We start from the raw sequence: 11,282 nt of genomic DNA, 5'->3' as shown, positions 1-11,282 counted from the left end.
CTTCACCGTGTAAAAAAAGAGGTTATTGTCCACAAATATTCTAATAATTACATATTGTGACGTACACAGAGTGAATATTAGCAATTTAAAAATTTACTAAATTACACCTTTGCTATACCAGAATACACGGATAAGGTGACAGTGCTCCATTTTATTGTGACCTTAGGAATGTACTCTGCAACAGGAAGCGTTAGGAAGTAAGGATTTTAAACGTAATTGAAATTAAGAAGCTGGTAAAAATTTACATGGCAATCTTCCTGTGTGTTCAGTATTGATGGTCTTTGTATATATTTTTATGCTTAGACTTTTTTGGGAAGTACCTCAAGGAACTTGTAAATTTATTATGAAAAAGCATCCAAAAGTTCTGGTACTTATTCAACCTCTAAGATCTAGAAATTGGTCTGGGAGTCCCAGAAGACTAGGCTCTCTCTTGAATTTTCTAATCTGTTCTTGTTCCAATAGGGTCACAAATTTGATGAGAATCATCTCTCATTTAGAATGTCCATGCTTCCATTGCTGGTCCTGGCCAAAATCAGAAATTGCAGAGAATGTGAGAATGGAAACAGAAAAGTTAACTGAACTTACTCTAAAATCTATAAAGGCCTACTTGGAGTATGAAGGAAAAGTTTGACTTATTTCTAACTTTACCCAAATCATAGCTGTCACAGTTTAGACCAATAAAATTTTCTAATTGGCTATTGAATTCCGATTCTGTGGTTACACCTCATCTTCTCATATTTAAAATTGTTATTTGAGACTTTCAAAGCAGTCCAACGCATTCAGACATACATCTTCCAATAATTTTAATAGAAGACATGTGGCGTAATAGCCTTTAATGTTTAACATAACAATTGTAAGAAAAAATGGCTTCCTGGTCTAAGTTAATGTTACATTGTAGCAGCTAGAACCTTCACAACAGAACAACCAAACTACTAACAGTTAATGAGAACCACTGACGAAGGGAAGTTCAATGCCTTCACTGTAGACTTCTCTCCTGGAAGACACAATGCTGTTGCTCACATTCTAAGGTTCCATGTATAAAGCACAAGATCCCAATAATATTTTTGCAGCTGTTTCTCATATGAATGATTTACCATTTGACCACTTCTGACAGCTTTGTCCAGGCTTAGATCTGTATAGAACTGCATTTTCTCAGAGTCCCTTAAGCACTCAACAATTCCTGTTTAAACCCATTTTAGAGGGAGCAGTTACTATGCTGTTTCTAATGCATGCACTGTTGTGCTAAGAGCCAGCCTGACATTGCTTCATCTGGCTAAACCTCTACTTGCTATCAAGCATTCATTAAACTTTGCTTTTACGGTTTCATAGTTCATTTTTCCAGCAGTCCTAAGTGGCAAACCTCATCTGCCACATCGCTCAGACAATAAATAAGGATGTTTACTTGTTCTTCATCAGAGAACTCGTTTGATTACTTCCCTGATGAAAATATTTCATCCCTGTAGTGACTTGGTGAAGTCATAGGCTCAGGTTGTTCAATATTTAATATTATATTTTTGCTGCTCAAATATTTTCTATGTTGTCACTGTAAACATATACAAAGCTACTCAGATTACTTAAGGAACTACGTAAGTTCACCTTTGAAAGCATACAGTGATATCTCTTTCAGAGAGCTAGACAACAGATCAGCCTCTCATAAAAATGGACATTTATTACAAGCATAGCAACAATACCAGCGACAGTCACCAGCCTGGCTGCCTTTCACTCCCTGAAGACTTATCGTTATCCTGAGGCTTAATGGGAAACTTAATACCAAGTTTTATTGTGGATTGCTTTTTCAGCCATCAAGATATTTGCAGGGATGTTGTACTGTGTGACTGCAGAGTGATACAGTTCAGCAGAATGCAGTAATCACTGTGATAAAAAGAGATCTGAGTTTGAATACTCAGCTGATATGCAAATATCTAAGAAGAAGTTAAATAAAAGACTTTGGATTGTCAGTTCATTACCTGAAATAACCATTCCCCCTCTCCAAACAACCTGGAGTTGCACCAAATACCTGCTGTTAATATCACTGCTGAAGTAGAAAACAATCCCCAGAAATGTGATAAATGGGATATGAAGAAAGAGTACAAAGGAAAAATATTATTCTGTTGCAGAAAACCAACCCACTCAAAAACAAACATATAAATCCGCAGGATTATTTTTTACACTTTCCCCTGACTTTCTCTAGGTCATTACTAGTTTCACTATTTCCCTTTTCAGATAGGTAAAAGTAGCTTATGTTCTTAAACTAAATTAAACTGCCCCATCAGCTGCAGTAAGGCCCACTAAGTGAGTCAACAATTTTTATGGCCCGTATTACCAATGATACCAAATGATGATGACCAATCAAAGATACCTCTGCTGTTTCTGCTAAGCAACAAGTTGTGCTAGTATTTGGATTCCTAAGGCTCCAGGAGATTCCAGCTAGTATGAAGAAACACCGTGAGCTACTCTAATACAGGTTTGGGGTTTTTTTTGTCTTTTAATAGTTCATTCAATGAGCAGCAAGAAAGTGTTCTCTTCCCTGGTAGCCAGATAGCTGGAGCTAAAAGAGACAGGCCTCTTCCACATACCCAACACTTCCCAAACAAAAAACCCAAGAATTACTACTCTAAGCTATTTTACAACTATAAAAAATAATAATATAAATTGCTGTAAACAATACTAGTTTTTCACCTGGCACCAGATATACAACGTTCATCTCCAAGTCACAGGCCATCTAAATTGCCTGGAGCACAATCCTCTTAACTGCCCTTCAGTTATTTATCTATTTATGGTATTTGTAAGGCAGCATTCATGCTTTATAAAGACCTACCAGAGATTGTGAAAGGCCAAATGACCAACTTACTGGAAGCTCAGGAGACAAATAGTCAGCAGGTGTGCACAGGAGTGAAAGGATCTATGACACCATAGCAGTATGAGAAGTAAAATGGCCACAGAAAGGGAACATGCTCCAGGAGGATAATCGTTACATTTGCCTTGAGGATATGACTGTCCCTACAGAAAATGGTAACACCACCCAACTATAAGCAGCTGTCCTACAGTTACCGGGGGTGCATGGATCTTTTCAGTATCACTTGCAGCACTTCACTTGGGTGCAACTAGCAAATATGATCCTGCATAGTCATAGTCTTAAGGGCACCAAGTGATGATTCACTCGGTCAGTATGAGTAATAGCTTTTAACTGCCTCCTGTCAGCATTGTATACCCTAGGCACCAGCCGTTTATCTACTGGCCACAGATGTTCCCTCCCTGAGGTCTGTGTCATACCTATGTGTTCATTATTCATGGTCTCTATAGTCTTGGTCCTGCAACATTCACATCAAGGGAAATTTTTCCATTGACTTAAATGAGAGCAGGATCGGGCCCTAATTGTCCTAGCCTCCGGGGCATATTAGAGCCCACCTCACTGTGTACACTCCATCCATACTTGTTTTCTATATGGGTGCTGTTATTATGTAGATCTGTAATGTGAATCACCATTGCCTTGCCTAAACATCGAGGAATGATATCTGAATGGCACTTATCTTCCCCTTCTGGTAATCTGTCTCACTGACACACTTCCAGACAGCTATATGCCATATAGTGACCAGGAATATCAGACCCTTGGTGTTTAAATTTTTATTATTGTGAATTATTTATTTCAGGGAAACAGGATAGTAAAAAGATGGAGGTATTGTTTAGGTAGATGGTGTGTCGCTGGCACACCAGGTCACGTCCACATGTATTCAGGACAATTTACTTGGTATTAGATTAGATTGTTAAATGTACAAATGTTTTGGGCTTTTAACCTTAATAAAACTAATAAAACGTCACATGCACTGTTTTTACTTATCTGTGTCCTGTCATAATGTATTAGCAAACATTTACACTGTAAATACCCCGTCACGAAATAACTCATCAGACATCAAAGAAGCCTTGTGGAATGCAAATGAAGGCCTGTACCAGAATGGCCATTGTGCATGATGACTGGATATCAGAGACTCAAAGTGCATTCCTCACTTGTCATTAAAGGAAAAGCCTGCAGGGGTAGAGAGACTATCAGCTTATCTTCTGTCTGACGATATAAGAAAGGATTCAAAAAAGGATCCTTCATCTCTGACTTTTACAGGGAAGTGTACCAAGTGCAAAACGCAGATCCACAGAGACAATCTGGATACACTGAAAGACTTTTGGGAGACTGACAGTTTATTACATCACTGCCATCATTTGGAATTACAAACTGTGATTCACCTGTACGTATATTTTACCTGATTTAATCTCAGCAACTCTCATTCTTTTTCTTAGCTAATAAACCTTTAGTTAGTTTATTACAGAATTGGCTGCCAGCTTGTCTTTGGTATAAGATCCAGAGTACCAATTGATCTGGGGTAAGTGACTGGTCTCTTGGGACTGGGAGAAACCTGATGTGGTGTGATTTGGAGTTTAAGTGACTTTTATCACAAAGTCCAGTTTGTCTGGGTGGCAAGATAGATTGGAGAGTCTAAGGGGACTGTCTCTGACTCCCTGGTAAAACTGGTATAGTGATCCAGGAGTTCACATTTGTTATTGGTTTGGTGAACTCTATTTACAGAACACACCACCAGCTTTGGAGATCTGCCCTGTTTTTGACGGAAGATCCTGAGGAAGACACTCACAGTTGTGAGCCACTCCAGACAGTGTGACAGATGGGTTCATCAGTGTTGTGCGTGTTATTTGAGCTATGGTGGTCAGGTTTTACCAAAGCAGTAGGTTTTGTATCCCACCTCACTTCTTTAATACGGCTCAGATACTATTATGGTGGAGGTCATGCTGCTACCTAGATTGATAGTTATCTCGTATTCCTCATTTTGGATCTTTTCTGCACTATTTTTAGCATCAACAGATGCACTAGATAGCATTTAGAAATCTAATAACCAAGTAAACAGATTGTATAATAAGGAAACTCATTTACCTAAAGGAAAAGGGCTGAGCCACTATTCTCAAATTTATCTTTTCTAAATATTGGTCTGAATTGCCAGAAACTCTGCCAGTGGTTTAAGTAGTGAACTGACTTTGAAATACCTACAATGTTGTTTTGTTAATGTAAACCCTTCTGGAACTGGTTGTTCCTAATATATTACATTACCTCTCTAAGTGACTTACCCCTGGACCACAGCAGTTTAGAACTCCATTTCCCAGATTGGCTCCAGTCCAGGGCAGAGGCAGAACAATCTGGAAGCTACTGTCACACCCTGATGGCCCCCTCCCTCAAAGGGTCCCCTGGGGAAGGCAGATCAGCATTCTATATTGATAAAGCTGTTGCAAGCATTGCAGGGTATTTTGGAAAGGGTCAAAGGTGTGAGTGAGTGAGGAATGGAGGATTCCTTTGCAGGTCGCGAGAGGCTGTGGGGGGAAGACAGAAGAGAGCAAAAAATGGGTTAACTCCATGCTCCTGCTAGGCCTGAAGATAAGATGCTGACTCCAGCCAGCTCAAGGCCATAGCACACATCTGACTCTCGGCTGCCTGCCAAGAAAGAGGGGGAGCCGGAATCCACCGATCAGGCATGAGAAAGGGAGATTCAACTGAACAGACTTGCAGAGCTAGCCCATAACTAGCGAGGCAAGTGAGGCCAGCAAAGAAGAAAACAAGGTCTAAGACTGCAGAGATTGAAAACCCCAGCGAGACAGCAAGAGGGGGAGCTGAGCCTTGTGTCCTTGGAGCCAGGGTGTTTCAAGAAAGCTGAAGACACCATGGAAGGCCGGTTTGGACTGGTACAGAAGGCACTAGGAGCAGAGGTCCCTGAACGAAGCACCCCCCCCCCAAAAGGAGCCCGGGACTTAAAACCCTCCTGAGAGCTGGAGCAACTTGGAGATCACAGCGGATCCTCGGATGACCTGAGCCCAAGACAGCACTCCCATCCACCCTTCCCCCCCCTTCATTTTACGTTACACCCAGACTTGGCCAGCTTTGGGTCAGGCATATGTGAGTATGAAAGTGAGTTGGGGCACTAACGCTTTCTTCCTTCCTTTGAGTGATGTGGAAGCATTTCCAGCACTCTCTGCTGTTATTTTATTATTTTATCAATAAAGCTTTAAAATTTAGACCCTTGGTGTGTTAGGTTATCTCCTCCCTTAATGATCCTGTGGCCTCAGACTGATCACCTGATGCTTCAGGCAGATTGGTAACAGAAATTTGTCACACTATTACCATAACTAATCATAAGCCAGAATTCAGCAACAAAGGGTTTGGTTTATCTTCAGGTTTGGCTGTTGTTCGAGTGGGGCAGAGAAAGCAGCATCACAGCCTGGGAGTTCTCCATTAAATTTCCCATTTTTACCCAAAGGGCAACTTTGAACTCTGTTGGTGGTTTCTGGGTAGTTGAAAAGTGACAGTCCAATAGAGATCAGCAGCCCAGGAGGCTGGGAAGCGATTTCAGGTCAGGCTAACAAGAGTCAGCCTAACTTTCCATTAGACTCCACACCAGAGAGCCTCAGGCCAATACGATCTTTTTATGGGATGAAGACCTTGCAAAAAATCCCATGTCTATCTATTTTGCCTACGAAAGTTTTAAGCTGGCCAACAATTACAACAATGCATCACCCATCAAAGGACTGTGTCTCAACTTGCAGTCTGCCTAGGCAGGTAACAGTAGGGAGCCAGGACATTGGGCCTGTTGTAAATGGTGTTAGGTTGCGGATTTAAGGTAGTGCTAATATTTTATTATTCCAATTACTCTTATTTTTTTTTCTTATCCCTCATCCTTTGTTCCCTGTACCTAATAAAGTTCTTCCTCTTATATTGTTATTTTGGTGATTGTCATAAGAATTTTATTCCTTGTGTACTAGACTACGCTTATAACATACTATTAGTAATAAACGTTTTCAAAGGGCACAGTAACCCTTGTGATCCAGGCACGAGGAAGGATTCCCCTTTGGATGGAGCCACCAGGTGCTAAGATAAAGAACCCAGGACCCATACCCCTGAGGGGAGAAGCTTCTCCAAGCAGCAGGCAGGTTACTTTAATCTATGACAGAGTTTTATCAAGTATTTCTAATAACATCCTCTACCTATACTTACCTACTACATAAGCACTTCAGTCATTCAAAAACCTTTCAGTGGGATTTAGGTCCTATATCATTTAGAATTGCCTGTTATAAATATATCAGTAAAACAAGTCACCCCCGTCCCGTCCCGTTCCCCACCCCACACACACAACCAACCAACATAGTTATACCAGTACACAAACTGTGTGTAGATCAGGCCTTAGGAGCTTTTGAATATTTTACCCTATGTCTGCTTAGTTTTGAGACAATGAGCTGGCTGTATTTTAAAGCATCCTTATTGAGGTTACAGGGACAAACCATCCCGATGTGGAGAAAGAATAGTAAATATGGCAGGCAACCAGCTTGGCTTAACAGTGAAATCCTTGCTGATCTTAAACACAAAGAATAAGCTTACAAGAAGTGGAAGATTGGACAAATGACCTGGGAAGAGTATAAAAATATTGCTCAGGCATGCAGAAGTGAAATCAGGAAGGCCAAATCACACTTGGAGTTGCAGCTAGCAAGAGATGTTAAGAGTAACAAGAAGGGTTTCTTCAGGTATGTCAGCAACAAGAAGAAAGTCAAGGAAAGTTTGGGCCCCTTACTGAATGAGGGAGGCAGCCTAGTGACAGGGGATGTGGAAAAAGCTAATGTACTCAATACTTTTTTTGCCTCTGTCTTCACAAACAAAGTAAGCTCCCAGACTACTGCACTGGGCAGCACAGCATGGGGAGGAGGTGACCAGCCCTCTGTGGAGAAAGAAGTGGTTTGGAACTATTTAGAAAAGCTGGATGAGCACAAGTCCATGGGGCTGGATGCGCTGCATCCAAGAGTGCTAAAGGAGTTGGCGGATGTGATTGCAGAGCCATTGGCCATTATCTTTGAAAACTCATGGCGATCAGGGGAGGTCCCGGACGACTGGAAAAAGGCTAATGTAGTGCCCATCTTTAAAAAAGGGAAGGAGGAGGATTCTGGGAACTACAGGCCAGTCAGCCTCATGTCAGTCCCTGGAAAAATCATGGAGCAGGTCCTCAAGGAATCAATTCTGAAGCACTCAGAGGAGAGGAAAGTGATCAGGAACAGTCAGCATGGATTCACCAAGGGCAAGTCATGCCTGACTCATCTAATTGCCTTCTATGACGAGATAACTGGCTCTGTGGATGAGGGGAAATCAGTGGATGTGCTATTCCTTGACTTTAGCAAAGTTTTTGACACTCTCTCCACCAGTATTCTTGCCAGCAAGTTAAAGAAGTATGGGCTGGATGAATAGACGATACAGTGAATAGAAAGTTGGGTAGATTGTCAGGCTCAACGGATAGTGATCAATGGCTCCATGTCTAGTTGCCAGCCGGTATCAACTGGAGTGCCCCAAGAGTTGGTCCTGGGACCGGTTTTGTTCAATAACTTCATAAATGATCTGGAGGATGGTGTGGATTGCACCCTCAGCAAGTTTGCAGATGGCACTAAACTGGGAGGAGAGGTAGATATGTTGGAGGGTAGGGATAGGATACAGAAGGCCCTAGACAAATTAGAGGATTGAGCCAAAAGAAATCTGATAAGGTTCAACAAGAACAAGTGCAGAGTCCTGCACTTAGGACGGAAGAATCCCATGCACCGCTACAGACTAGGGACCGAATGGCTAGGTAGCAGTTCTGCAGAAAAGGACCTAGGGGTTACAGTGGCCGAGAAGCTGGATATGAGTCAACAGTGTGCCCTTGTTGCCAAGAAGTCCAATGGCATTTTGGGCTGTATAAGTAGGGGCATTGCCAGCAGATGAAGGGACGTGATCATTCCCCTCTATTCAACATTGGTGAGGCCTCATCTGGAGTACTGTGTCCAGTTTTGGGCCCCACACTACAAGAAGGATGTGGAAAAATTGGAGAGAGTCCAGCGGAAGGCACCAAAAATGATTAGGGGGCTGGAGCACATGACATATGAGGGGAGGCTGAGGAAACTGGTATTGTTTAGTCTACAGAAGAGAAGAATGAGGGGGGATTTGATAGCTGCTTTCAATTACCTGAAAGGGGGTTCCAAAGAGGATGGACCTAGACTGTTCTCAGTGGTAGCAGATGACAGAACGAGGAGTAATGGTCTCAAGTTGCAGTGGGGGAGGTTTAGGTTGGATATTAGGAAAAACTTTTTCACTAGGAGGGTGGTGAAACCCTGGAATGCGTTACCTAGGGAGGTGGTGGAATCTCCTTCCTTAGAGGTTTTTAAGGTCAGGCTTGACAAAGCCCTGTCTGGGATGATTTAGTTGGGGATTGGTCCTGCTTTGAGCAGGGGGTTGGACTAGATGACCTCCTGAGGTCCCTTCCAACCCTGATATTCTATGATTCTATGAATGTAAATATAATCCCATTTGTTCATTAAGACACTGTTATGCCAGATTGTCAACACAGTTGCAGTTCTGTTGTAAATTATTTGCTTCTGCATTCAGTAGTTATCTTCAATAGTTTGCACCCAGCCATTTTTTCATGATCAGGGAACAAATATCTTCTGAAGATGAATAATACATCAGATGAAGCAGCACTCGATAGCATTCATTCACTTTTATAGAAAAATCAATCAATAGCTTTTGGCATGCAATCTAATCTTATTGCTCATTGACAATTCTTGCTCATTAGATATTTCTGAAAAAAAGTCACGTGGCACGATCATCTAATGTTTTATCAGGCTAAAGTCACATTTTGGAGCCATAAGGTTAAAAAAAAATACATATCCAGCAGTTAAGGGCTTCCTAACATGGACAGATGCATTTGATGCTAGAAACATTTTACACATAGATGTATGTAAATATGAAATTGATCAGCAGAAATTGATGCATTTCAAACACTGGCCAGAATCTGATATTGATTTTTAAAATGATCTCTTACTATGCTTTCTGTGAACTCTCCACCATACCTGTACAGCTGGAGTGAAATCTCAGAATTTCTGGAGAGAACCTAGTTTCAGAAGCAGTAGTCTTACCTGAAGCTTTTTATTACACTAATGTTTCATGGTAGGGCAGACAGTGTGATCTAATGGATAGAACATTGGAAGGAAGGTCAAGAGACCAGGGATCCATTTATAGCTGTGCCAGTGACTTCCTGTGTTACTTTGGACAAATCACTTCACCTCTGTTTCCCTTCCCAGCCTTTATCTATTTAGATTGCAAACATCTTGGGGCAGGAGATGTCTCTTACTTTGTGTACCTGCATGGTCTTTCACAGTGGGGTATGGATCTAAGTTGGTGCCTCTTGGCACTACCATTATACAAATATAATAATAATGTTGTTCATTATGAACCTTGAATTCTCTACTTTTAAATAATCTAATCTGTCAGACCTTTTTTCCTTTCCTCTTTCGAAACCTCTAGCAAATATAAATATACTGCAAAGTTGTTATTTTCCTACCACTTATATTACAGAAATAAAAACCTGGACACTTACCTTAGGGAACTACTGTTCTGAGCTTCTTCTGTATCCCAGGAGAAACTACCACCACTTGCTCACTGCTGGAATACACCATCTTGGAATCATGTTAGTACACATATCCAGTAAGAAGAAAAGGAGTACTAGTGGCACCATAGAGACTAACCAATGCATCCGATGAAGTGAGCTGTAGCTCACGAAAGCTTATGCTCAAATAAATCGGTTAGTCTCTAAAGTGCCACAAGTACTCCTTTTCTTTTTGCGAATACAGACTAACACAGCTGCTACTCTGAAACCTGTCACATACCCAGTGTGGCCAATTTATAGCTGTACACAGCTCCACACGGTGGCAGAAATGATGTATTGTTGCTTCATATTCAGTTGCAATGAAGAAGTTGCAAAACATTGGTTTGGGTTGTTTGTTTTCCTATCTTTTGTTTTGTCCTACGGGTGGGTGGTGTTGGAGTTCTCTTGCTTCCTGCTGGCCACACAAGCGGGTGGGGTTATTCATTTAATGATTTAAACACATTCTGTGTTTAAACACATTCTGTGGAGAAACAATGAAAAGGCAAAGTACGTTGATAGACTCCCTAAAGAAAGCCATCATCCATTATGGCAGCAGAAAATATCCCTCCACCAAATGTTCTGTGTTAGAGAGCTTATTCCTTCACTCTCCCACTTCCCTGGTCCTTCTCACATGAACAGAGAGCAACAATACCCAAAGTCCGAAGGTGCAAACAATTCGATGTTTATTGGGGTGAACTTCCAGCAAGCTTAAATACAAGTTCCTTTTCCTTATTTCCGAATCCCAACTTACTTCCTGTTTGCCCCTAATTTATATAGTAATATTCTTAGCTATACCTT

Source organism: Eretmochelys imbricata, chromosome 2, assembly GCF_965152235.1.
Source record: "Eretmochelys imbricata isolate rEreImb1 chromosome 2, rEreImb1.hap1, whole genome shotgun sequence".
NCBI lineage: Eukaryota > Metazoa > Chordata > Testudines > Cheloniidae > Eretmochelys > Eretmochelys imbricata.
Note: the sequence above shows the minus strand (reverse complement) of the source record.